This window comes from Ornithorhynchus anatinus, chromosome 6, assembly GCF_004115215.2.
Source record: "Ornithorhynchus anatinus isolate Pmale09 chromosome 6, mOrnAna1.pri.v4, whole genome shotgun sequence".
Classification (NCBI taxonomy): domain Eukaryota; kingdom Metazoa; phylum Chordata; class Mammalia; order Monotremata; family Ornithorhynchidae; genus Ornithorhynchus; species Ornithorhynchus anatinus.
Window position 1 is genome coordinate 33,706,477 of NC_041733.1, and position 25,188 is coordinate 33,731,664.

Sequence of the window (25,188 nt, forward strand, 5' to 3'; positions counted from 1 at the left end):
CAAATGTGGATTATAGGTGAGTCACTTGAAGGCCAACGCTTCACGTAAGAGCTTAACAGATACCGTAAAAAAAAAAGCCGCAGAGGGGGTTACCCGCGGGTCACGAGAACAACCGGTGAGACGCAGAGAAGCAGCGTGGCCTAGCGAGAAGAGCCCATGCCTGGGATTCAGGAGACCTGGGTTCTAATCCCCAAACCGCCAGTTGTCGCCGGGTGACCTTGGGCAAGTCATTCAACTTCTCTGGGCTTCGGTTTCCTCACCTGTAAACTGGGGACTAAGACCATAAGCCCCATGTGGAACAGCGACTGCTTCTGACCTGATTCTATTATAGCCACCCCAGTGCCTGGTACGCGTCAATCACTCGACAAGTACAGGTAGCGCACCAAAATGTACCATAAGGTACTCGATCAGCTCTCCCCGTCCTACCTCACCTCGATGATCTCCCACAACAACCCAGCCCTCACACTTCGTTCCTCTAACGCCAACCTAATTGCCGGTCTCCGATTTCATCTCTCTCTCGACCGAGTCCTCGCCCACGTCCCCCCTCTGGCCGTCCGGTCAGGAGCTTCTCCCTTCCCATCCCTCTCTCCCCCCTCAAAGCCCGAGGCAAGGGTGGCTCAGTGGAAAGAGCCCGGGCTTGGGAGTCAGAGGGCATGGGTTCGAATCCTAGCTCTGCCACTTGGCAGCTGTGTGACTGTGGGCAAGTCGCTTCACTTCTCTGTGCCTCAGTTACCTCATCTGTGAGCCTCACGTGGGACAACCTGATTATCCTGTACCTACCCCAGCGCTTAGAACAGTGCTCTGCATATCGTGAGCGCTTAACAAATACCAACATTATTATGTCTTCCAAGAGGCCTTCCCTGCTAACCCTTCATTTCCACCCCCTTTAACCCTCCTCTCTGCATCTCCTAACTCTGATACCCGCTCCAGCTCCCACCCCACAGCCCTTATATATATCTCCTCATACTCTGCCATTTCCCCTCTCTGTAATTTATTGTGATGCCCACCTCCCACACTAAATTACACGTCCCTTGATGGCAGTGACTTTGTCTACCAACCCTATTGTATTGTGCTTTCCAAGCGCTCGGTACAGTGCTCTGCCCACATCAAGTTCTCAATCGATACCAATTATTAAGCGCTTGGTAATGGAAAGTAATATTCTCGTCAAATGTGCTACGGAGTTCTTCTAAACGTGAATTTCATGACTAAGAGAACTCAACTCCACTTACCCTTCTATTATCTAGCAACTCTCTAGTAAAACTTTAAGCATGCAATTCATCATTCCTTTTTCAACAGCCTCACAGTCTGTCTATCACTTGGAAAGACTTTTATGGATGACGAGGAAGAACATTAAAGTCAAATTCCAGTCCTCCTCTTGACGCGTGGATCATTTCCCAGACCTCGAAAAAATCTCCAGACCAAAAAAAAATTATCGGATTGACTTGGCAAACCGTTGGAATAACGTTTGAACTACAAAGGTCACCCAGGTCAGAGCTGATGGAGTCTTTTTTTTCCTGTTTTCCTGGTCGATAGGATAAGGATTTTCAGTCTCCAACAGCCAAAATCAATCCATTAACTATGAATAATTATAAACTTTTAAATCCCAGAACACGGTGCACATAGAGATTTTACACAGAGGAAACTAAAAATACATATGATGCTAAATTCCTCTCCTAACTTTCTCCGAATTCTGCAAAAGTACTTCTCCCCCTACTTAACCGAAGGTTAAAATCTGAAAAGAGCCCATCTTTGCCATCCTTCTCTGCATTCCTGAAAAGAACTATCTTTGTGGAAATGACATGGGCAGAGGCTTTTCACATCAATTCAACCAATGGTCTCACTTGAACGCTTAGCTTTTCTTCCAAGTCCATGGCTATTCCACTCCATGCCACTTAATCCTCGAAAGGCTGGAGATTTCCGAGAGATATTTCATGGCACCGGCCTTCCTTTTGCAGGTTTCCTGACACCTCTGTTTGAGGAACTGTTCCAGACAATGTGATAAAAGTTCCAGAGGGAAAGGCTATCAATTTTCCATACTGGAAAACAAAACATAGATCACAAGCTCGTTGTGGGCACAGAATGTGACTATCAGCTCTGTGGTATTGTATTCTCCCAGGCGTTCAGTATAGCGTTCTGCGCACAGTGAGCCCTCAGTAAATATCATTGAAATGAGGGCTTACCACCAGCCTCCAACCCTGTATCGAAATAAGGAACAATGTGTAAATTTAAAATAAATAACACAGTAAACAGCACCAGGGGTTCGACTCAAGAGCTCTGCATTTCAGTAATTTTGTTTTTCATTTATTTCCTAGGTACTTCTTTAAAACAAAGAACAACATACTGTTACGTGCCTGTGGAAAGGTCATCTGGCTAATTTTATTTCAAGCATAAGAAAATGGGGAGAATATTTAACCTTCATTTGCTGATAATCTTATTACTTTATGACACTGCTGGAAGGAAAACTTAATCAGCTGAAAAGTCTGGAAAATCTGTGCCCTTCTAGTGTGGCTTGTTTTCTTGGTTTGGTTTTTCTTAAATCGTATGCATTATGTGCCCATGTATACCTTTATATTAATGCAAAGGTCATATTAAAATAAATAGCGGTAACATTTATCTAGAGAGCATAGTAATGCCATAGAAGATTTATACAATTCTTGATTCATGCAACAGTGAACTGCAGGACTGCCCTGTAAATACCATATGGAAGAGAAAAATGGCCAGATGATCATTTTTCTTATTTCAGCTTATATCTAAATGGCTGCAAAATCCAAATACTAAAACCAGCAACGGGATTATCCTAAAGTTATTAGTCACCTTAATTCTGCTCATCATGAAGCTGGCCAAGTATGTAGTTGTTATCGTTGGATAGAAATTGTTTGGCCAATTGTGTGTAAAGGTTGTTTCCTTTCGTACTACTATTGGGATCATATTTTATTCTCTAAAATCTCATTTCCTTAAGGGTTTTTTTCCCCCAAAATAAGGGTGAGAAATTATGAACACATTAAAAACGTGGAGATATATGGAGAACCACAAAATCTTCTACCCAAGTTAACACTTATCAAAATACAGAGATCCATATAGAGTGGCACTGTAATTTCTCAGGTCACACAGTCAGAGTTTTAGAACAGATTCTGAGAGCGTATACCTATGCATCTCTGCCTCTGATCAAGACCATTTCAATTAGGCAGCTATGGTTTTCCCGAGAGGGGATATTTGGGAAGTGGATTCAGATAGCCCAAATTCCTTAGAATGAAGGAATTGAAGTTTTGAAAGGAATCTACTGGGGTTGATCAAACCCTTTAGAGCAGCATTTTCTAATTCCATCAGGATCATGAATAATAATTACGGTACTGAACTCTAAGGTCCCTCGGGGCAATGAATGTGCTTTCCAACTCTATTGTATTGTACTCTCTCAAGACCTTAGTACAGTTCCCCGCACACTGTAAGCGCTGAATACCACTGACTGATTGGCGTTGATACAAGCTGATCAGGTTGGAGGTGCAGTCTGTCTCCCTTTCTACACAGAGAAGCAGCATGGCTCAGTGGAAAGAGCCCAGGCTTGGGAGTCAGAAGTCATGGGTTCGAATCCCAGCTCTGCCACTTGTCAGCTGGGTGACTGTGGGCAAGTCACTTCACTTCTCTGGGCCTCAATTACCTCATCTGTAAAATGGGGATTGACTGTGAGCCTCACGTGGGACAACCGGATTACCCCGTATCTATCCCAGTGCTTAGAACAGTGCTCTGCACATAGTAAGCACTTAACAAATACCAATATTATTATTATTATTATTGAACTGAGAGTTTCTAGTGGACAGGGATCATATCTACCAACTCCACTGAAGTAGCCTCTCCCAACCACTTAGTATACTGCTCTGCTCCCAGGAAATGCTCAGTGAATATTGACTGATTCTGATTGATTGATCTAAGTTTGGAGAGTGTTATTTACTGGTTGGCCATTTGAGCCTGAGAGATATCGTCAAAGAGAGCGCACAGTGAAAATTAACACTGATCAGAGTTATAGAGAACAATGAATATTTAAAATCATCCCACTGGACGGTAAACCTGCCAGTAGGTTTAAAACGAATAATAATAATAATAATGTTGGTATTTGTTAAGCGCTTACTATGTGCAGAGCACTGTTCTAAGCGCTGGGGGAGACACGGGGGAATCAGGTTGTCCCACGTGGGGCTCACAGTCTTAATCCCCATTTTACAGATGAGGTAACTGAGGCCCAGAGAAGTGAAGTGACTTGCCCACAGTCACACAGCTGACAAGTGGCGGAGCTGGGATTCGAACTCATGAGCCCTGACTCCAAAGCCCAGGCTCTTTCCACTGAGCCACGCCGGTCTGAGTCTTTGCTTTCTATTTGCTTGTCTCCACCCCAGCGCTTAGCACAGTGCCTGGCACAGATAAGCGCTTAACAAATATCATAATTACTATTACATTCCCCCAAGCCCGTATTACAGTGCTCTGCACACAGCGGGCATTCCAAAAATACTTCTGACCCACTTACTTTTTTTTTAATAGTGTCACTGTACTAAATGCTGGGACATGAAGAAGGGAATCAGGCTGGACACAGACCCTGTCCCACATGGGGCTCACGTCTAAATCACGGGAGGAGAATTTAATCTCCATTTGACAGATGAGCTACCTGAGGCCTGGAGGACTGAAGTGACTTACACAAGGTCACACAGAGCAGACCAGTGGCAGAACCGGGATTGGAACCCAGGTCGTCTTTCTCCCAGGCCCGTGCTCTTTCCACTAGGCCATGCCACAGCCTAGTGGAATTCGAGGACAGGGTCTGCAAACACTTCTTTGTGGCTATTTCTAGTTATACTGGTAGCTTTCTTAGTTTCCTCTTGTCCGTTCACCTTTAGCCTCTACGAACTCATTATCTAAATTACCTAGACACTGCACAAAAGCTGCCCTCCCTGGCTAAAAGAAAATTTGTAATTCCACTGGAACTTTAAATGGAGATAATTAAAATCAGCATCACGAGTTAAAACAAAGCCAGGAGTCTTGAAAGGACACCGAGTAGCCGGTGGACGGGAGACTCACGTTTGACCTTCTTGTTGTAAAAGGGAAGAAACAAAGTGAAATGGTTTGAAACGGACACGTCGTTCATTACATCTGAGAAAGATTCTGCACATTGAGCTGGATGCTTTGAGGGCAAAGCTATTTCTTGGCCAGATATTAGGTGGTTTGGGCACTTCCTCAATTCACAAGTTCAGAAATGATGAAGTTCGGTAATAGTCTAATTGGCACTCTAGCAAGCCGCTCAAGGCTATGTAAATAAACTCCTCCACAACAAACCCGATGCAGTAGATCGATGGAGCGTATTTAAAGGGCGTTCTCCAGGAACTCCAAACCACTTCGGACTCTCCCGAGCTAAGAGACAGCATGGCGCAGTGGGTAGAGCACGGATCTGGGAGTCAGAAGGTCACGGGTCCAAATCCCAGATCCGCCACTTGTCTGCTGTGTGACACTGGGCAAGTCACTTCACTTCTCTGTGCTTCGGTTACCTCATCTGTAAAATGGGGTTTGAGACTGTGAGCCCCACGTGTCCAATCTGCTGGTATCCCCCCCGGCCAGAGCTTAGTACAGTGCCCGGCACGGAGTAAGCACTTAACAAATACCACAGTTATTGTTATTATTACCTACCCCATCCTAAATGCAAACCGTGTCCTAAAATGGGTCATATAGATCCATCCACTGGGCACGTCTTCAGATACGGGCCAGGTGCCCTTGCTGGTATCTCTTTCCAAGGGCAAGCTGAGGTGGCGGGCGCCGGGTTCGAGGTACATCGATGAGCCAACTTTAAAATCAACCATTTCCATCAGTGTCGCCACAGGCCATACTCAACATCGAGTGGCAAGATGGAGATGGCAAATGACGAAGTCCTGTGACGTGCCTTGGTGGTAGAAGTCGGCTCACCTCAACGTGACCGTCCTGCGTGAGGTGGGGAGGGCGATGAATTCAGCATGGACCAGTGGGGTGCTGTCGCATCCTCAAACGAGTGACCCTTTGGGCTGACTCCTCGAGAGGCTCGTGAGGCAAGGGAGCGGAAGCAGGCCAGGCAAACAACAAACCCACCGTCACCACAGAGAGAAGCAGTGTGGCCTAGTGGGTAGAGCATGGGCCTGGGAGTCAGAAGGACCTGGATTCTAATCTTCACTTCTCTGGACTTCAGTACTTTCACCTGTAAAATAAAGGTTAAGACTATGAGCCCTATATGGGACAGGGGCTGTGTCCAACCTGATGATATTATATCTATATATATCTATATCTCTCTATATAAATAGATATATGTATCCCAGCTCTGCCACTTGTCAGCTGTGTGACTGTGGGCGAGTCACTTAACTTCTCTGTGCTTCAGTTACCTCATCTGTAAAATGGGGATTAAAACCGTGAGGCCCACGTGGGACAGCCTGATCAACCTGTATCTACCCCAGCGCTTACAACAGTGCTCAGCACATAGTAAGCGCTTAACAATATACCAACATTATTATTATATCTAGTCCAGTTCTTAGGACAGTGTCTGGCACATACTAAGCACTTAAATACCATTATTACTATTATTTTTTTTTAATCTTTCCTCATTTGATCTTCTCAGTCCTCTACCTGCCCTCTTTATTCTTTGCTTCAGAGGCTGCCCTTTTTTCCCCTGTATCTACTGTAGTACAAGTGCTCAAAAGAAAAAAAAAAAGCATCATTACTACAACTCCTAGTACGTGGATCGAATTTTAAAGGGTGTTTTCTGTTGTCCGATTACCATCTACTTATGCAGTTCGCAGACTTGCTCGATCGCTTTCTCTTCATTTCTGTGTTCTGCGTTCTGTCATGAATTTTTCAAGTAGAGATTGACCTATCTCTTTACAGGGTTCCATTTCCGTGCAAGAATCGACCTAGGAGATGCTTATCACTCGCAGAGTTTCCAGAACAGCTGAACTTGGAAAATACAGAGGTCTCCCGCAGAAAATCAATAGGTCAACGCCATTTCGAAATGTGCGACTTCTCGTCTGAAAACATCAGGCCTTAAAAAAAACGTAGATTACGGTGCTCGACTGAAAGCACTCTGAAGAGTAGGATTCCGGAGAGTTACCTTGTTGTCTGCGTGTCCTGTCTTATGCCGACGAGTCGTTTCCGACCCACAGCGACACCTCTTCTCTTCCAGGGTGCCCCGCTCTCCATCTGCGATCGTTCTGGTAGTTTTCTTGGTAAAAATACACAAGGGGTTTACCATTTGCCGCCTTCTGCGCAGAAAACTCGAGTCTCCGCCCTAGACCGTCTCCCATGCCGCCGCTGCCCAGCACAGGTAGGTTTTGACTTGTAGCCGATTTCCTTCCACTCGCTAGCCGCTGTCCAAGCTAGGGACGGGTAGGCCTCTGCTTGACTTTCCCTCCTGTAGCAGAGACTGGTAGAGCACTGGAAACTCTCCAGGCGGGACCCTGAGAGGGAATATCATTGGTGTAGCACTTTTATTTTGCCAAAGTGCTTTTATGCCATTTTGTCATCATAACGTATTTGCAAAATAGGAAGAATTAATCAAGGGTATCTACTTAGTGCTTGGTGGTGCACAATAGAACAGAGTCGGTAGACATGTTCCCTGGTTTCCAGATGATGAGGAACCACTTTACTGAATTAACAAAGCATTAAAGATCTACAGCCTGAAGAAGACTGAAGTCATTTCAGTCAATCAATCATATTTATCGTACTTACTGTACCAAGTGCTTGGGAGAGCATAATCACAGATTTGGTAGACTTGTTCCCTGCTCACATGAGAAGCAGTGCGGCTCAATGGATAAAGCGTGGGCCTGGGAGTCAGAAGGACGTGGCTTCTCATCCTGGCTCCCCAACCTGGCTGTGTGACCTTGGGCCAGTCAGCTAACTTCTCTGGGCCTCAGTTACCTCATCTGTAAAGTGGGGATTAAGACTGTGGGCCCCATGTGGGAACTGGTCTGTGTCCAACCTGATTAACTTGGCACATAATAAGCACTTAACAGATACTATTATAAACAAAACAAAACAAAACAAAAACAGGCCCCTGAGTCCAGCTTCTCCGGGGCCAGGCTGTTCTGTTTCACTCAAAATGTCTTCGCCCGGGATCTTTCCAAGCCATGTGTGCCTGCTCTGCCGCATCAGAATAGAGCATCAGTCCTCCTGAAATGAGGGGAAGATCCCAAGTCATAACCCAGGGCTGAGTGAAATCAGCTTTGCTCATGTTCTAAGTGTCAGGTTCGAGAAGGAAGCCCGTCTGATTGCAAATCTATCACATCTGACTGTGCTCTGGAGGCATATAAGCACGATGACATGCAGAAAATCATGGTGTGCTGCAGTGTCAGCCAGGGTTACGGACCAGCCTGCTCTCGGGAATCTCCACACGGGATCTAAAATCGGCATTGGAAACTCACAAATGTATGCCCTTGCTGGGAATAAAGCAGGGGGAAAAAAAAAATCTATTCCTTGGAATTAGTGGATACGGCATACTAAATTCAAAAGGGCAGTATTGTAGGGATAAAATATATTCCTTCAAATACCAAAGGGAAGGAATAAATTCCAAGCTCCCATCAAGCAAGTTTTTTTGGCCTCAGGAAGCGGCGCAGCCTAGTGGGAAGCAGTATGGCCTAGTGGATACAACACGGGCCTGGGAGTCACAAGGATCTGGGTTCTAATCCCAGCTCCACCACTTGTTCTGCTGCGTCACCTTGAACCAGTCACTTCACTTCTCCGGGCCTCAGTGGCCTCATCTGTAAAATGGGGATGAAGACTGTGAGCCTCACGTGGGACAACCTGATTACCTTGAACAGTGCTCTGCACATAGTAAGCGCTTAACAAATACCAACATTATCATTATCATTAAAATGAGGATTAAGACTGTTGAGCCTAAGTGGGACGGGGACTGTGTCCAACCTGATTCTCCTGAATCTATCCCAGTACTTAGTTCAGCGCTGGGCACATAGTAAGCACTTAAGAAATACTATATAAAAAAAAATAAGGAAGGAGTCAAGTCACTGAAAGAGATAAAAGTACAGATCAAGAAGTTATTTTATTTTCGCTTTGAGAGATCGCTGGGGCTATTGAGCTGTATGACACCAAACTAAGGTGATAAATGACCTTCCAATATTCCAGAGGAAATGGGCGATTAGAAACTCCAGCCAGGATGATGTTGGGAGCTCTGGAATGATCCCATTACCTTGGGCCAAAACAGATTCCCCAACAAAATGAAGGCTAAAATAAAGATAAAATCACAATGACAAACTGGACAGAATCTCAATGGCAAAATGCAAAGACTGCTTTACAGAACAGTACGGGAAGCCACTTAAGGCTTAAAGCTGCAAAAGCTGAGCCTGATTCCCAAAAGCCACAACCATGCACCCCAAGAAATACTTTCGCTTGGGTTAATTGGATGGAATTAAAACCATACCACATGATGTCCCCCAGCTTTCTTTTTACCTCAGATATTTTAAGGAGACAGAAATACCTCACACCATGGAGCGCACCTTCTAGTGGGTCCCAGAGGACAAAGGGCAGGAATAGCACAGCACATTGGACTAAGTGAGCCTTGTTTGTGTTCCAAACTTCCCACCGAGGAATACCGTGCCCACCCCAGCATCCCACCCCCAAGGGGATTGGCGCTCTTCCAATATTGGCAGGGAAGCCAAACTCTGCATAAAATGCTCCAGCGGTTCTGGGAGATGTGAGTTAGATTGGAACTTCACACCTCGGGTTTTGCCATTTTACCTGTCCCTTCGTCACCTGTAATTCTCTCACCTGTCTCTTTAGCCATTCAATTTGGCCGTGACTACCCATCTACCAAGCAAGACTGATATAAAACTCCTTCAACAGACAAGTCCAGGCTACTGGGATTACTGGGAACTGGCCAAAACGCGAGAGGAACACGGGCCGATTGAAACCGTTTACCGATGAGCCGAAGACGCTAGAAATGAACACGTGACTTTAAAGGGTAAGAAGATGACGTCTCCCCTAACCACCGTGGAAGTACATCATTGTAGAGAGTTTTGATTGGTGTTCACCTGAATATAACCTAACCACTCCTTTCCAAAAGAATTAGTTTTTAATTCACTTTCAGGGTTCGGAAGTCTTCACCTACTGTGATGAAGAGTCCAAGGACCCGTCTTTAGAAATTCTTCACTTCCTTAGCTGACAGCCCAGGGAAGGGAGAGGAAGGCAGCGCTGAGAGATGCTTGTTCCTAGGGATTGGGAAGCAGCAGGATCTAGTGGAAAGAACATGGGTCTGGGAGCCTGAAAATCCCAACTCCCAACACCTGCCTGCTGTGTAACCTTATGCAAGTCACTTAACTTCTCTGGTCCTCAGTGGATTATGATTGAATCTCAAGTGGGACATGGACCGTGTCCAACCTGATTAAAAGGTCTCTACCCCAGCACTAGTACAGGGTGCTAAACAAAAAAAAAACAACCCTCCCCTGTTGTCCATAGACTTTACCTCTAGAAGGCCACCCGCCTTCTCTTCTAATTGAAAACCATAGAATGAAAGTCAAATCTCTATCCTCATTAAGCAGACATCTATGAATATTCGATTTGAATATCACAGAATGTCACTTGTATAAAAATAAATCATTTTCAACGTTAACTCAAGGAAACGATCAATTCTAGAAGCCATTCGATACAACACGCATCATACTGAAATGACACAAGATTGCAACTTTTATGAAAAGATCCCATTTTTAAGAAACCTCTTTAAGTTTAAAGATAATAATAATAATAATGATGGGTTTTGTTAAGCAATTACTATGTGCCAAGCATAATCACTCATCCACACTGATATTCCTCAAAAATGAATTTTTCCTGCATCACATAGTTTGGGTCTGTGCTTCTTATGCAGAATTACATTGATTGTATTTTCAAATCTACATGGTTTTTTTTTTCTAAATTAATTTTGCTTGGCCATTTCTCACTGCAACATTGCTACCAAAAGCTTTCATTCGGAAACTAGAGATATTTCGTGGAAGGAACTGCTTTTTAGAAAAGCAGCAAAATAGATCCCAAGCCTCAAACAAAGACAGCATGTTACTTACACTGAGGTTGAGGGCGTTACTATCATTATTCCTATCATTAATATTACGGGATGTGTTAAGAAATTAGTATGTGTCAAGCACTGTTCTAAGCACCAGGGTAGATACAAGTTAATCGGATTGCACGGTCCCTGTCACGCCGAAGACAGCACGTTCCTCATACCGAGGCTGAGGACCTTATTGTTGCTATTATTATTATGATTAACTGTGGGCAAGTCACTTAACTACTCTGTGCCTCAGTGACCTCATCTGTAAAATGGGGGTGAAGACTGTGAGCCTCACGTGAGACAACCTGATTACCCTGTATCTACCCCAGCGCTTAGAACAGTGCCCTGCACATAGTAAGCACTTAACAAACACCAACATTATTATTATTAGAGTTGTTAAGCACTTACTATGTGTCGAGCACAAGTGGCGGAGCTGGGATGAGAACCCAGGTCCTTCTGACTCCCAGGCCCTTTCTCTACCCACTAGGCGTGGCTCAGTGGAAAGAGCCCGGGCTTGGGAGTCAGAGATCATGAGTTCGAATCCCAGCTTTGTCAGCTGTGTGACTGTGGGCAAGTCACTGAACTTCTCTGGGCCTCAGTTCCCTCATCTGTAAAATGGGGATTAACTGTGAGCCTCACGTGGGACAACCTGATTACCCTGTATCTACCCCAGCGCTTAGAACAGTGCTTGGCACATAGTAAGCGCTTAACAAATACCAACATTATTATTATTACTTCTCAAGGACACGCTGCTTGACAGAGGGTTGGGGGAGAAATTAAGTTAATTAGATTGCTCAGTCCCTATCACACAAAATCAGGGAAGCAGCGTGGCTCAGTGGAAAGAGCCTGGGCTTCCAAGTCAGAGGCCATGGGTTCGACTCCCGGCTCTGCCGCTTGTCAGCTGTGGGACTGCGGGCAAGTCACTTCACTTCTCTGGGCCTCAGTTCCCTCATCTGGAAAATGGGGATTAACTGTGAGCCTCACATGGGACAACCTGATGACCCTGTATCTACCCCAACGCTTAGAACAGTGCTCTGCACATAGTAAGTGCTTACCAAATACCAACATTATTATTATTAAAAGACAGGACGTTACTTACACGGAGGCTGAGGGCGGTGTTATTATCATTATTATTATTGTTATTAGATTCGTTAAGCATTTACTATGTGTTGAGCACTGTTCTAAGTGCTGGGGCAGATGTAAGTTAATCAGGTCACACACATCTGCCCCAAATGGGGCTTCCGAGTCTGAGCGAGTTGGCTCGTATCGACCCTATAAGTGACTTTGGATCAGGATAGTTTTAGCCTCATATTCTCCTACTTATCAGCTTCAAAAGTTTGGTTTTCAGGAACTAAGCCTTATGTTTGCAGAGTTCAGAAGTGGAAGTGTCCTTATCTCTGCAAAAGCCAGTGAAAGAGGAAAGCACTACTAAGGACTGGAGTGATTATATGAAGGGTTTTCAAAACAATAACAATGGGGTGTTCTGTGGATTTACTAAGGGCTGAGTGAACAGAAAGGATCTTAAATTTAATCGACAGTAGAAGCAGCGTGGCTTAGTGGAAAGAGCACAGGCTTAGGAGTCAGCGGTCCCGGGTTCTAATCCCGGCTCCACCACTTGTCAGCTGTGGGACTTGGGGCAAGTCACTTCACTTTTCGGTGCCTCAGTTCCCTCATCTGTAAAATGGGGATTAAGACCGTGAGCCCCACGTGGGACAACCCGACACCCTGTATCTACCCCAGTGCTTAGAACAGTGCTCGGCGCACAGTAAGTGCTTAACAAATACCGAAACTATTTTTAATTATCATTTCATAATATAATGAAGAACTCATGATAAGACACTGGGTCAGGCTACCGGCAAAAACAGTGCTATCGTCATTCCCAACGATCTTCAAAAATAAGAATAAATAGCTAAGTTCCCTGGATGGCAAAGGAGCCGTGTGGCCTACTCATTCATTCAGTCGTATCTATTGAGCGCTTACTGTGTGCAGAGCACTGTACTAAGTGCCTGGGAGAGTACAATACAACAATAAACAGACGCATAGCTCCGCCACTCGGACGCTGTGTGACTTCGGGCAAGTCGATTCGACTTCGCTGCACCTCAGTTCCCTCGTCTGCGAAATGGGGATTCAAGACCTGTTCTTCCTAATTCGACCGTGAGCCCCATGTGGGACCTGATTATCTTAACCGAGCGCTTAGGACAATGCTTGGCATGTAGTAAGTGCTTAACAAATACCCCAACGGTTTTTCACCTGTAATTCAATGCCTGACAATTCTTTGCCCATTAGCAAACCCAAGAGGAGACATGGTCCGGTCATTATTGCAACTTCTCAATAGTCTAGCTTCAGTTGTATTTATTGAGTGCTTACTGTGTGCAAAGCACGGTCCTAAGCACTTGGGAGAGTACATATAACATTCATTCAATAGTATTTATTGAGCGCTTACGATGTGCAGAGCACTGTACTAAGTGCTGGGAATGTACGAGTCAACAGAGTCCCTGCCCCTAACGAGCTCAGAGTCTACAGAGGGAGACAGACCTTAATATACATAAACAAATGATAAATCAATTACAGATATTTACAGATATGTGCACATGTACGGTGGGGATGGGAGGGAGGATGAATGAAGGGAGCAAGACAGGGAGACTCAGAAGAGCGTGGGAGAAGAAGAGAGGAGGGGTTAGCCAGGGAAGGCTTCTTGGAGAAGGCGTGCCTTCAAATAAGGCTTTGAAGTGGGGGAGAGCAATTATCTGTCTGACGGGAGGAGGGAGACCGTTCCAGGCCGGGGACAGGCCATGGGCGTGAGATCGGCGGCCAGGTAGACGAGATCGAGGTATAGTGCGACGGGTAGCACAGGAGGAAAGAAGTTTATCGGGGCTGGGGCATAGTAGGAAGTAGTGAAGTGAGATAGGAGGGGGCAAGGTGATGAAACATCCCAAAGCCAGTGGTGAGGAGTTTTTGAATGACGCGAACGTGGATGGGCAACTACCGGAGTTTCCCGAGGAGTAGGGAAACGTGGGCCGAATGTTTCTGAAGGAAGATGATCCGCGCAGGAGAATGGAGTAGGGACTGGAGTGGGAGAGGCAGGAGGCAGAGAGTTCAGCAAGGAGGCTGATAGAGGTCGATTCATCTTCACTGCACCTCAGTTCCCTTGTCTGCGAAATGGGGATTCAATACCTTTTCTTCCTAATTCGACCCGTGAGCCCCATGTGGGACCTGATTATCTTGATTATTATCAAGGCGAGATAGGATAAGAGCTTGCAGTGATCTGGTAGCAGTTTTGACGGAGAGAAGGGATGGATTTGAGCGATATCGTTACTGACCTGAGCCCGCAATTTCAAAGGATCAATTAAATGGCTTTTCACAGCGAACCGTTAGGTCCCTTGGGCAAGGGTTGTCTCCCAGTGAAGGAAAACATACTGTCAAACTGAGCTGAGTGCTGATGCTCTGGCTTCGGTATTTCTTTGCTTTTTCTTTAATACCACACTCGCAAACTGTTCATCTAAAAGGCCGCTCAAGTTTCCACAGTCCATGGCAATTTGCTCCAAGAAAGTACTTTTGGATTATCTTAAAATTGTCCATTACTGACACTTCATCTTGGGCAGGATCAGGTCAACTAACATTTGCAATAGAAGAATCACTCGATCTAATCACAGTATTCATTGAGTGTACACTCCGGGGAGAATAATCCCTTAATCAAGTATATTATTGAGCACTTACTGTGTGCAGAGCACTGAAGAATGCCAATAAAGTAGTTAGATGCAAACCCAGCCCTCAAGGTAAACAGCAATGATGATGCACAAAATGTATTTGATCTTGATTTCTTAAGGTACATGTCCATCTTCTGTAACAATTTTCCAATTAAAGGGCAATATTTGGAGGCAAAAAGCAAGATTTTTCAAAAACCTAACCCCCCAAATTAATATTACACTGGTCACAAGAAAATGGTAAAGGAAAGCAATGTTGACTAGGTGTTAACTGAAAAAATTCTTTTCTCCAACTGTGATCAGAACAATCACTGTGATTAATGTGGAAAGAGCACGGGCTTTGGAGTCAGGGCTCATGAGTTCGAATCCCAGCTCCACCACTTGTCAGCTGTGTGACTGTGGGCAAGTCACTTAACTTCTCTGTGCCTCAGTTCCCTCATCTGTAAAATGGGGATTAAGACTGTGAGCCCCACGTGGGACAACCTGATTCCCCTGTGTTTACCCCAGCGCTTAGAACAGTGCTCTGCACATAGTAAGCGCTAAACAAATACCAACATTATTATTATTATTATTAATGTCCCTTCAAAATGCATGCTTGACAAACAATGACTTAAATGGGCCAATGCAGCTTTTAGTTACAAGGAAAAAGAGACGATCAAAGAGCTAAATGAATATTCTATAAATCGGTTGCACCCCTCATCCTACTAAGGAACATAAATAACCACAGAAACCTTGCACGTTTCTTTAAAAATACCATTCATAGAGCCTGAATAGTTTCTCTCAAATACATTGAATTATTCAGGTTCTTTTGCCAGACACCACGGGAACAACAAACCTTAAACGTTCGATTCTGGATTTATATTTTATGTGCCCTCAAGAGTCAGGCAGGAAAGTACTTCGGGGTGGGGGGGAGGAGGACGCAGTGTGGTGTAGCGGAAAGAGTCCAGGCCTGGGAGTCAGAAGGAGCTGGCTTCTAGTTCTGTCTCCAGCACTCGTCTGCTCTGTGACCTCAGGTAAGTCAGTTAAGTTCTCTGTGCCTCAATTATCTCATCTATAAAATGGAGATTAAGACCGTGAGCCCCCTGTGGGACTTGGACTGCGTCCAGCCCGATTAGCTTGTATCTATTCCAGTGCTTAGTATTCGTTCATTCATTCATTCAATAGTATTTATTGAGTGCTTACTAGGTGCAGAGCACTTTACTAAGCGCTTGGAATGGACAAATCGGTAACAGCTAGAGACAGTCCCTGCCCTTCGACGGGCTCTCGGTCTAATCGGGGGAGACGGACGGACGAGAACAATGGCAGTAAATAGAATCGAGGCGAAGAACATCTCATTAAAACAATAGCAAATAAATAGAATCAAGGTGATATACATCTCATTAACAAAATAAATAAGGTAATGAAGATATACACAGTCGAGCGGACGAGTACAGCGCTGAGGGGATGGGACGGGAGAGGGGGAGGAGCAGGGGGAAAGGGGGGAGAAGAGGGTTTAGCTGCGGAGAGGGGAAGGGGGGGCGGTAGAGGGAGCGGAGGGAAAAGGGGAGCTCAGTCTGGGAAGGCCTCTCGGAGGAAGTGAGCTTTAAGTAGGGTTTCGAAGAGGGGAAGAGAATCAGCTTGGCGGAGGTGAGGAGGGAGGGCCTTCCGGTACCGCGGGAGGACGCGGCCCGGGGGTCGACGGCGGGATGGGCGAGAACGGAGGACGGCGAGGAGGTGGGCGGCGGAGGAGCGGAGCGTGCGGTTGAAAGAGAGAAGGGAGGAGAGGTAGGAAGGGGCAAGGTGATGGTAGAGTAGATTAGTAGAGTGACCGGCGCATGCTAAGCGCTTAACAAATACATTCAAAAAACAAAATATGTCCTCCAAGGTACTTTGAAGAAATGCATTCCTGCTGCTCATCTGTGGGAAACAATTGCTTAGAACTACAGGATGGGTTAGCTGAGGTATGTGCAAAACCAGTCTCTCTCCCACCCTCCATATCACCTGCTTCGGGAAAGGGAGGAGCAGTACGGCCCAGTGGAGGGAGCACGGGCCGTGGAGTCGGAGGACACGGGCTCTAATCTCGGCTCCTCCACCTGTCTGCTGTATGACCTTGGGTGAGTTGCTCTCTTTCTCTGTTCCTCAGTTCCCTCATCTGTAAATCGGAGATTCAGAATGGGATCCCTATGTGGGACAGGGACTTTGTCCAACGTGATTATTTTGTATCTGCCCCAGCGCTTAGTACAGTGCCTAACACATAATAAGTGCTTAACAAATAGCATTTAAAAAAAGGGATGAGGACAGCAGGGAATAATTTATATATGTTTTTATTACCCTATTTATTTTGTCAACGAGGTGTACATCCCCTTGATTCTATTTATCGCGATTATGTTGTCTTGTTTTTGTCCGTCTGTCTCCCCCGATTAGACTGTGAGCCCATCACTGGGCAGGGATGGTCTCTATCTGTTGCCGACTTGTACATTCCAAGCGCTCAGTACAGTGCTCTGCACATAGTAAGCGCTCGATAAATACCATTGAATCAATTGTACATTCTAAGCGCTTAGTACAGTGCTCTGCACGGAGTAAGCGCTCAATAAGTACTACTGAATACTGAATGAATGATGTCACCCACACTCCCAACGGGCACCTGGTAGTTTTCCCAACAATTGCCACGTCACCAGTACGTGGAAGACTTGGGCTTCCGAGTATACGGTCAGATGTGGGCTTCTGTGCAAATCAAACGATGCTATCTATTGGGTGCTTATGCATGCTAAGCATTGTACTAAGCACGCGGGAGAGTACAATACAACAGAGATGGGAGACAGTTCCCTGCCCTCAACTAGCTTACAGGCTAGAGGAACTTACGTAAGCCACTAAGTGAGATCATTAAACTCCTCAGCATTGCCAGAATTGAATCCGTAACACATTTTCCAGGCCCCCGTGACTCTGATTTTAATTTAGAATGCCAGCTAATCGATCAATAGATCAGTTGTATTTATTGAGCACTCACTGCGGGCAGATCACTGCCTTTAGCACTTGGGAGTATACTACACAACGATATAGCAGACACAATCCCTGCCCACAACCAGCTAATACTAAAGAACTCAACAAACGAGAAGTAATCACTAAGTTCACCTTGAGTTTCTAGGCTTGCCTACTTCTAATGAAAGGGCTCAATAGCACTCAGGAACATACATGCAGAAATGACCTATAATTTAAAAATATATGCAGCATAGAATGTTGCAAAACAAAATGTCTGTGTTGAGAGGGAAAATGGGTAATGCGACCGGTATAGTTTATTCAGCTTGAGGGGGCAGGTTTTCCGATATCGTTGAAGGCCTCTGTTTTCTGGAGTTAATCTTTCTTTGGGAAAAAGGCCTTTATTCAGCAATGCTGAACTAGGTGCAACATTTTTCCCATTTCACAAGATTCATTTGACTCATTATGCAAATGAGTCATGGCTGCAATGTATCAGATTCAGTCGTATCTCACGACAAAGAGCACACATGCTTTGCATTAGAACGCATTTACATAAAACACATCCACTTTTTAGTGGAGGCCTGTAACTAATTCCTATTCTACTGGATTGCGAAAATCTACCGGCTTATATAACATTATGTAATTCGGCGTCCTGGATGGGTTATATGGTCCAACACGGTCTTTTCTTCTCACTGTGTTTCATAACGTGCTATCAATATTTCAAACAATTTATTTGTTTCCACGGTACCATTAGATTGGGAATTCACAAGGATGGGTGCCATGCATTTTATTTCTATCGTACTTTAAAAATTGCTAAGTTCAGTGCTCTGTACACGTCAGTGTTCTGTCCATAATACTACTGATTAAGACCCAACGAAGGTGATTTAAAAGATGTGAGAAATGATGGCTTTGAAAAGGTATGCCATCTCCGTAACTGAATAAGTTACTCGCGGATGTAATTTACACGGAATACACCGGCCTGGCCTAGCGGTAAGAGCACGGGCCTGGGGGTCAGAGGTCCTGGGTTCTAATCCCTGCCCTGCACATGTCTGCTGTGTGACCCTGGGCAAATCATTTCACTTCTCTGTGCCTCAGTTACCTCATCTGCAAAATGGGGATTAAATCCCTCTCCCTCCATTCGCTCATTCTGTTGTATTTATTGAGCTCTTACTGTGTGCAGAACACTGAAGTAAGCGCTTGGAAAATACAATTTAGACTGTGAACCCCATGTGGGACAGGGACTGTGTTCAACTAATTGTACATTCCAAGTGCTTAGTACAGTGGTCTGTACATAGTGAGCGCTCGATACATACTATTGAATGAATGAATGAACTTGATTAACTTCTATCTATCTACCCCAGTCCTTAGAACCAGTACTTGACCCAGAGTAAGCACTTAAATACAATTTTTTTAAAAGCCCCATTGTACTCTGCTTATCCATGCCCTCTCCCTAAAATAAGATGTTGAAAATTTAGTGTAACTCATAAAGAAAACAAAATATTAAAAATTTCTGACAGACTGAAGTATGGTGTAGATTATTACTGCCGTAGGTACTCTACATCATTTCTCAATTTAATCAACAGAAAATGCGCCACAGTCATATGAAAATTAATACCATTAAAATGGAAAGCCATTCATCTGAACACCGAACTAAAACCAACTGTCCGGTTTGGTTGATCCAAACACGTTCAAACACTGAATCTTCCGGAGTGGTCGGTCTACGTTCCGCTTGGTCGGTTGAATTCCTACGTCTCTCGACTAACCACTTTGGATCACCAGGTTTCTGCTGTAATTAGGTTTGGGTCAAAAAGTCCCAGATGGACAGAAGATAAAGAAATAACAATAACCACAGTAATAATATCCGTGGTATTTGTTAAGCGCCTACTGCGTGCCAGGCGCCGTACTGAGCGCTGGGGTGGATACAAGCCAGGCGGGTTGGACACGGTCCCTGTCCCACGTGGCGCTCACGGTTTCAATCCCCATAAATACAGATGAGGTAACTGAGGTACAGAGAAGTGAAGTGATTTGCCCGAGGTCACGCAGCAGAAAAACGGCAGAGCCGGGATTAAAACCCATCACCTTCTGACTCTCAGGGCCATGCTCCATCCGCTAGGCCATCCGTGATGCTTCTTCACCTGTAAAAATACACCACAAATAAGGATGCGCACCCACGCGCACACCCTCTCCCCTATATATGTGGGCATATAGCTGTATGTGTGTGTATGTGTATACACACAAGAATTCATTCATTCATTCAATAGTATTTATCGAGCGCTTACTAAGTGCAGAGCACTTTACTAAGCGCTTGGAATGTACAGTTCGGCAACAGATAGAGACAGTCCCTCCCCTCTGATGGGCTTACAGTCTAATCGCGGGAGACGGCCAGACAGAAACAATAGCGATAAATAGAATCAAGAATTCCCCGTTCACAATTCCCCATTCCTCTAGAACTTCCAGTGGTTGCCCATCCATCTCCGCATCAAACAGAAACTCCCTGCCACTGTGTTTAAATCACTCCATCACCTTGCCCCCTCTCATCTCACCTCGCTGCTCTCCTACTACATCCCGGCTCTGCCACTTGGCAGCTGTGTGACTGTGGGCGAGTCATTTATCTTCTCTGTGCTTCAGTTCCCTCCTCTGGAGAAATGGAGATTAAAAATTATGAGCCCCACGTGGGACAATCTGATTACCCTGTATCTACCCCAGCGCTTAGAACAGTGCTCTGCCGTAATTATTATTACAACCCAGCCCGCCCATTTCGCTCCTCTAACTCATTCATTCATTCAATCGTATTTACTGAGCGCTTGCTATGTGCAGAGCACTGTACTAAGCGCTTGGGATGGACAAATCGGCAACAGATAGAGACAGTCCCTGCCCACTGACGGGCTTACGGTCTAATCGGGGGAAATGTCAACCTATGCTCTGGAACTCCCTCCAGCTTCATATCCGACAGACCACCACTCTTCCACCTCAACGGCCTTATGAAAATCACAACTCCTCCCAGAAGCCTTCCGGGCTGGGGACTCAGGGGTCATGGGTTCAGATCCCAGCTCCGCTGCTTGTCAGCTGTGTGACTTTGGGCAAATCACTTCACTTCTCTGTGCCTCAGTTCCCTCAAGTGTAAAACGGGGATTAAGACTGTGAGCCCCACGTGGGACAACCTGATGACCTTGTATCCTCCCCAGGGCTTAGAACAGTGCTTCGCAAATAGTAAGCGCTTAACAAATGCCATCATTATTATTATTATTATTATTTTCCTGACTCCCTCTCACTTCTGCGTCGCCCTTGCATTTGGATCTGTAACCATTAGGAATTTGACACTCCCTCTGCCCTCAGACCCACAGCACTTGGTCACATAGCCATAACTAATTTCTCTGTCTCCCTCTCTCCCTCTAGATTGCAAACTTCCCGTGGACACCGAACATGCCTGCCGACTCCGTTGCATCGTACTCTCCCAAGCGCTTAGCAAAATGCTCTGCACATGGTATTATATCCCCTTGATTCTATTTATCGCTGCTGTTTTGGTCCGTCCGTCTCCCCCGATTAGACTGTGAGCCCGTCAGTGGGCAGGGACTGTCTCTATCTGTTGCCGATTTGTACATTCCAAGCGCTTAGTACAGTGCTCTGCACATAGTCAGCGCTCAATAAATACTACTGAATGAATGAATATTAACTCAAATTAATTCCATTGCCTAACTGATTAGTAAAAGATGGCATAGTTGGTCCAAAATAGAGGCACGGTCAATGACTTCTTTAGAATAAGTAGAGTAATCTCTGAGGAATATTTTGGTCGCATCAACTTTGAAGTGATATCACAAAGGTCTTCTGCGCCAGGGATTGGCTATATGTGGTTACCGGGACTCTTTTTTTTAATTATGGTCTTTGTTAAGCGCTTACTATTGGCCAGCACAGGAGTAGATATAAGCTAATCAGGTGGGGTACAGTCCATATCCCACGTGAGGGTCACAGTCTTAATCCCCATTTTACAGATGAGGTAACCGAGAAGTTAGGTGACTTACCCAAGGTCACAAAGCGGACAAGTGGCGGAGTCAGATATAGGACTCTGGTGCTTCCGACTCCCGGGCCTGTGCTCTTTCCACTAGGCCACGCTGCTTCTCCTAAGACGTGAATGTTTTCGAAGACCAGAAAAAGTTCCCAAATTCCTGGTAGATGCTTTTGACCTGACCACTGGGCCGGGCAGCTTTCCTGACGCTCTCCAATTATACTGACCATAAATCCAATTAAAATGGTAGAAAAATGTCACAGAGGGAGGCTCCTCGCCCCTCCCCGCCCACACTTCTAGTCTGCTACTTGGTCTGAGGAGAGAAAAAACATCAAAGGTAGCCTGGGCATTCATTCATTCATTCATTCAATCGTATTTATTGAGCATCAGCTCATGGGTCTCAGCTTCGGTTAAGCCACGAGAATCCTCACGAATCTAGAGTCCCTTAACGTCTATCCAGTGAGAAGTGGCATGGCCTAGTGCAAAGTGGAAATCAGGCAACCTGGGTTCTAATCCGCAGCTCTCCCCATCTTCATTCATTCATTCATTCATTCATTCAATAGTATTTATTGAGCGCTGACTACGTGCAGAGCACTGTACTAAGCGCTTGGAATGGACAAATCGGCAACAGATAGAGACAGTCCCCGCCCATTGACGGGCTTACTGTCTAATCGGGGGAGACATCTTCAAAGCCTTCCCGAAATTCCACCTCTTCCAGGATTCATTCCCTGATTCATTTTCTTCTCTCCAATTTACATCCTCCCAAAGAGCCCCTCGGCATTTATGTGTACACAATCACTTGAAACGCTTGTCTACATACGGATGCAAGTACCCTATTCCTTAAGCGTCTACTGAAGCATCTACCCATCCTTCCCTTATCTGTAAATGATTTGGTATAATCCTTTTAAAAAAAATTGTATTTGTCAAGTGCTCACTATGTGCCAGGCCCCGTAGTAAGCACTGATAATCAGGTGGGACACCGTTCACGTCCCACTTGGGACTCACAGTCTTAATCCCCATTTTACAGACGAGGTAACTGAGACACCGAGAAGTGTCCAGCGTCACAGAGCAGAAGAATGGTGGAGATGGGATTGAAGCACAGGGCCTCTGACTCCCAGGCCCGTGCTCCTGCCCCTAGGCCACGCTGCCTCGCTCTAAGATCTTCCTTAAGAAATCAAGTTCTTTTCACCTCCTCGGCACTCTCCCCAAGCCCTCAGCAGAGTGCTCTGCAATCAGTGGCGTTTATGGAGTGCTGACTCTGTGCAGAGCACTGGACTAAGTACTTGGGAGAGTACGCTCTATTATTCATTCGTTCATTCATTCAATAGTATCTATTGAGCGCTTACTATGTGCAGAGCACTGGACTAAGCGCTTGGAATGTACCAATCGGCAACAGATGGAGACACTTCTAAGGGGGCATGTTCCCCACCCACGAGGAGCTCACGATCTAGAGGGGGAGACGGACGTAGAGGTAAATAATCACGGATAGGTACACAGGAGATGTCGGGCTGAGTATCGGGTGCTTAAAGGGCACCGATCCGAGTGATGACGAAGGAGGGAGAAGGGGAAAAAGCCACCCACAGTAGGCACTTAGTTGGTATGGATCGATAGATGAGCCAACCACTGGCCCACAGATATTTTTCCAGTGCCCTGGAGGGCCAATCCAGCACTGATGAACTCTGATGACAGTAATAATAGATGTATACTAATAATAATAGTAATAATATGAGAAGCAGCATGGTGTAGTGGTTTGAGCACGGGCCTGGGAGTCAGAAGGTCATAGGTTCTAATCCCCGCTCCAGCGCTTGTCTGCTGTGTGAGCTTGGGCGAGTCACTTAACTTCTCTGTGCCTCAGTTACCTCATCTGCAAAATGGAGATCGAGGCTGTGAGCCCCATGTGGGACAGGGACTGTGTCCCATCGATTTGCTTGTAGCCACTCCAGCTCTTAATATAGTGCCTGGGACATAATAAGTGCTTAACAAATACCATAATTATTATTATATTGTGGTATTTGTTAAATCCTTTCTATGTGCCCAGAACTCTACTAGATTCAAGATAATCAAGTCCCACACAGGCCTCAAAATGTAATTAGAAAGGGAAAACAGGCAGTGAATCCCCATTTTTCTGCTGTGTGACCTTGGGCGAGCCACTTCACCTCTCTCGCCTCGGTTCCCCCATCTGTAAAATGGGGGTTGAGACTGTGAGCCCCGTGTGCGGCAGGGACTGTTGTTCAATCTGATTTGCTTGTATCCGCCCCAGCGCTTCATACTGTGCCTGGCACATAGTAAGGTCTTAAGAGATGCCTCAAATTATTCTTCAGATGAGGGAATTATGTTAAGAGCTTACTATGTGCCAAGCACTGTACTAATCACCAGGGTAGATTCAAGATAAGCAAGAAGCTCCATGTGGGGCTCACGGTCTAAATAGGAGGGAGCACGGTTACTGAATCCCCATTTTGCCGATAAGGGAACCGAGGCACAGCGACGCAAAGCGACTTGGCCGTGGTCCCCCAGCAGGTAGGTGGCAGAGTCAGGATTAGAACCCGGGTCCGCTTATTCCCGGGCCCGTTCTCTCTCCACAAGGCCACTCCGCTTCTCGTGAGACGCGAATCTTTCTGACGACCAGATAAAGTTCCAAATTCCCGGCGGGCACTTTTGACTTAGGTTTCGCAAGTCAAATCGCATTGCTTTGCCAAAGCCATTCTAAAACCCTTCAAAATATAGGGTCCCAAAAGCCTCTGAATCGATAATATCAGATCGAGCAATAGAAATGAGAGTTCGAATTTCACAGCTATCGCCATGCTTGCGGCACCGCTTTCCCCAAGAACGGGAAATAGCCCGAATTCTGCCTCTATATGACTAATAGGAAACACTACTCGAGCGCCGTAAAGTCTGTGTGAGGGAGCGAAATTTGCTGGCTGATTACAGCAGAGCCGGATGACGATCTAGGTTTGCTCAGTGAACAGAATTGCTAGAAACACCAGGTAGGTCTGAACATCTAGCGTCTAACACCTAGACGCACAGGGTTTTATACTCATCTTGTTCGTAGCTGCCCGACCGTTAGGGAATTTCACCTTTAGATCGATCAGTTGAATGAATGAATCTCATCACTTCATTGCAAATTGTTGTGGATTGCTCTGTACTCTCCCAAGTGCTCAGTATAGTGCTCCGGAGCACTCAATAAATGCCGCGGATTGATCGATAGAGGTCCGTCTCCCTGCATCCACCCCCCAAGACTGTGAGCTCGTTGTGGGCAGGGAATACCACTGTTTATTGTTGTACTGTAATAATAACGGTGGTATTTGTTAAGCGCTTACTACGTGCAGAGCCCCGTTCTAAGCGCTGGGGTAGACACGGGGTCATCAGGTTGTCCCACGTGAGGCTCACGGTCTTCATTCCCATTTTACAGGTGAGGTAACTGAGGCCCACAGAAGCGAAGTGACTTGCCCACAGTCACACAGCTGACAAGTGGCAGAGCTGGGATT

At 45.7% G+C, this 25,188-nt stretch overlaps 1 long non-coding RNA gene across 1 annotated transcript; it reads left to right on the forward strand.

The window, feature by feature from the left end:
* The first annotated feature begins 1,178 nt into the window (after positions 1 to 1,178).
* On the forward strand, positions 1,179 to 25,139 carry LOC114812792. Its single transcript, XR_003760419.2, has 6 exons — positions 1,179 to 1,487; positions 5,841 to 5,958; positions 6,880 to 7,315; positions 9,784 to 9,964; positions 21,097 to 21,184; positions 25,113 to 25,139. It is a non-coding gene; the product is annotated as an uncharacterized LOC114812792 (long non-coding RNA).
* Positions 25,140 to 25,188: the final 49 nt, after the last annotated feature.